This window comes from Alexandromys fortis, unplaced genomic scaffold (genome assembly GCF_014885135.2).
Source record: "Alexandromys fortis isolate MF-2015 unplaced genomic scaffold, M_Fortis_MF-2015_v1.1 scaffold_2_1_26212458, whole genome shotgun sequence".
Lineage (NCBI taxonomy): Eukaryota > Metazoa > Chordata > Mammalia > Rodentia > Cricetidae > Alexandromys > Alexandromys fortis.
This window is the reverse complement of record NW_026067930.1, coordinates 14,369,900-14,373,412: the sequence shown is the minus strand read 5'-3', so window position 1 is coordinate 14,373,412 and position 3,513 is coordinate 14,369,900. Positions and strand designations below refer to the sequence as shown.

Genomic DNA, 3,513 nt, shown 5'->3' with positions numbered 1-3,513 from the left:
AGGTTTCCAAGGCAGGATTTAAACCTGCTCCCTCTAGCTCAGCTCCAGTGTTTCCTCCACTGGGTAGCGATGGTGGCTCCTTGGTCAGAACCCAGTAAGTTGCTTGAGCTGTCATGGAGCTGGGGCTACTCTTTCTCATTTTGACCTGCATGCTTTCCTAAAGTCAGACATCCAAGGCACACTTCTTGTTAAATTTGTTCTTACATGTGATGAAATAGCAAGATAACCCAGTTTGGTATTGGATCTGATACAAGAAGGGCAGACTTGGTGGGCTTAGTCTGGACATAGATCCAGGGTGCATCCTCAAAGGACCTTGTGCCTGGTGTAATGTCATTTTTTTTCGTTGCTAGATGTGAATCTAGAGTCATATGTGTGCTAACCAAACCTTCTACCACCGAGCTGTATTTCTATTCTTTTATTTTTTCTGATATATGATCTCAGTATATTGTGCATGCTTAACTGAACTTCATTTTAGCCTAGTCAGGTCTTGAAATTGCAATCTTATACCCCAGTCTCTTGAATAAATGGGATGACGGGTGTGAGCTACCAGTCCTGGTGTGGAGTTCCTTACAACGTATGGAACAAGAAAACATGCTTGTAAACTTATGATTTTGGTTACATCAATGTCTTTGAACAGCAGTTTTCTCATCTGGAAATCAGTAACAATAAAGTTGTATATACTTGGTGTGATCTGGTGTAGAATAAACAAGGTAACAGTGACACAATCTCCAGAGAGCTTTTGTACAAACATAGTCCTTAATACATCTTAACTATGTTGTATTTACAACAGGAGATGAACCTCTTCATCAGCATCTTAGATCAGCAATGAGATGTGGGACATATGTACACAGAGTTTGGTTTTAGCCTGGGAAAGATGGTTATTTGGGTGTTGTTGCTGTGAGAACAAATCAAGCAATGTGAGAAAATAACCATCATGTTCCTACAACAGCCACTGCTTACAAATGTGCAGCCTGGTGAAAAACACAACAGAGGTGTAGGCTAAGAAATGAGATTCCCTGGCTAACATTAAGGGCACTGGCTCATCTCAGCGCATCATTGAGCAGGACCAGCTATACTTTCTGACCAAGGCTAAGATGAGTGACAAGAATAACAGATATACAGAAGTGAAAAGAACGCAAAAACCAAGACTTACTGACATTTAAAAAAAAAACACAGTGACTTAACATTGATCTAGCTGATAAACTACGTTAATTTAAGTGTCACAAGCTCTCCATGAAGGAGGCAACATCAGCAACATTTTGTGGACGAGAAAACTAATCTCATAGGATACTAAGTAGAACGAAAGAATCCTGTAGATTGGTAGTGTTTATAGTTCAATGGTTGAGAAGGATAGAGATAGAAGATGATGCACTGTCTGGAGAGCCATGGAAACTGGGTTTAGAATAATGATCGAATTTAAAGTTTCTGGTAGGGCTGTGCACAGGAGGATTTAGGAGCCATCCAGAGCAGACTGCCCAACATGTCTTGGTACTGAACATCAACGCTGGGCTCTGGAGAAGTGGTGGTGACCACTAAGGCAGGTGTTTGCTATTTTGATCCTTCTATACCTTCTCATTTTATAGAAAACCAATACTAAGAGTTTTAATTTCTGGGGTCAACTATCCCCGAAACCTGCTTTTAGAAAACTTTCACAATGGAAGGCACCAGCCAGTCAGCCAACCAACCAACCAACCAACCAACCAACCAACCAACCAATAATAGTAAAAAAAAAAAAAAGAAAGAAAGAAACGTAAGAAGGAATATATTTGTTGGCATCTGGGTCTGATGAAGCTGTAGCATAGAAGTATGAGTGTTAGAAAATTCTTAGAACTCATCAACATATAGCACAGAAAGGGTTTCAAACTCAGGGATGTATCAGTAACCCCAGAAGGCTTCCAAACAGTTCTTGATCCCCACCCACAGACTAACAAAATAGTGGGGCTGTGATAGAAGCTGAGACACTTCATGTTCATGGATGGATGGATGCTGATATGTTGAAGAGCCTGTTATTAACTTTTCCTTGACCATCACTCTGACTCCCTTTTAAATGAAGTGAATTATTCAAACATGCATATATTCAAAGATCTGGGAGCCTCTGTCTGCCACCCTCATGGGATTTGTTAGTAAGAATTTCTGAAAATTGCATCACCATTTATTTAATTAGTACTTGTTCTGGCAGCACTTTTACTAAAATTGGGAATACACAGAGAAGATTAGCATAGCCCCTGCACAATGATGACATGGAAATGCTGCAAGCAACCCACAGCTTTAGAATTCTTTTATGCCATTAGTTGAAATGTAAAATGGTGTAATACTATGGACAATGGTATGAAGGTTCCTCAGACAATCAACAAGCATCACCGAATTGTCTGGCAATCACACCTTGGGTATGCATAATAAATTCAGATCAGTATTCTGAAAGGGCATATGTCCCCCCATGTTTACTGTACCCCTTATTCACAGTAGCTGGAAGGTGGAAGTAGCAAATGTCCGTTGATGGATGGATAAGTAAAGAAATGTCTTATACATACATTGGACTGTTAGTCACATCTTAAAAATTACATGGTGTGTGTGTGTGTGTGTGTGTGTGTGTGTGTGTGTGTGTGTGTGTATACCTGGGGGAGCTAGAAGAGGTCTCAGATTCCATGAAGCTGCCATTACAAATGGCTGTGAGCCACCTGATGTGAGTACTAGGAACTGAATTCTGCTCTTCTGAAGGACCGCCAAGCACTCTTAATCACTGAGCCATCCAGCCCCCCTCCCCCCTCAAAGTACTTTCATAAAGTTTTGGTGATGAGTCCAATTTGAGGCGCAGATCTTGTCTGGGATGTGACCTACGAGTAAGGATTTCTGAAAGCTCCTCAGATGGCAGTCATGGTTGTCAGACATTGCTGGATCAGTGGTTTGCAACTTGTGGGAAATTCTAAAAATGTCTTTGAGCATCCTGTCAAACTCTATACACTCGGGAAGCTTTTGCGGTTTCCTCTCAATTCCCTGGATAAGTCTGATCACTGCTATCTCACTTCCTCTTACTAATTTGAAAATGACAGCATTCATGATTCTTAGTGCCTCTCAGATCAAATACGCATGTCTCTCCGTGTTAGAAAGTTACAGTCATTATCTGCCGAATGCATGTGATCAGAGTCCCTGTTTAGCCTGGCGACACATTCCTAACTTTGGCCACCTATGTAATCATTGCTCTCCTATCTTTTTTCAGTCCTCAGAAGGAAACAAGACATGGAGTTTAACATTAAATTACCAAAGTTCTATCATTTTGTTTGGGCATTAAGCTTGAGAGTGCATGAATTATTTCAAGGATGAGTTGAAGGACCAAAAGTCAAAGTTTCATTACAAATGAATATTTGTGTGGAGGGAATAGTTCCTGTCAAGGTTTTTTTTTTGCCCTGAATTTCTAAAAATTGGTGTTGTTAAAGGGTAGATGGACAATCCCAAGGAATTAACTGCAGGGTCAGGGCATGGAAAACAGCTCCCCCAAAGTCACCCATCGAGAGC

The 3,513-nt window shown here is 40.8% G+C and overlaps 1 non-coding gene across 1 annotated transcript; it reads left to right on the top strand.

Moving 5' to 3' along the window:
• Window positions 1-2,163: 2,163 nt before the first annotated feature.
• Window positions 2,164-2,270, top strand: LOC126503608 (U6 spliceosomal RNA). Its single transcript, XR_007592342.1, has one exon. It is a non-coding gene; the product is annotated as a U6 spliceosomal RNA (small nuclear RNA).
• The last annotated feature ends 1,243 nt before the right edge of the window (window positions 2,271-3,513 follow it).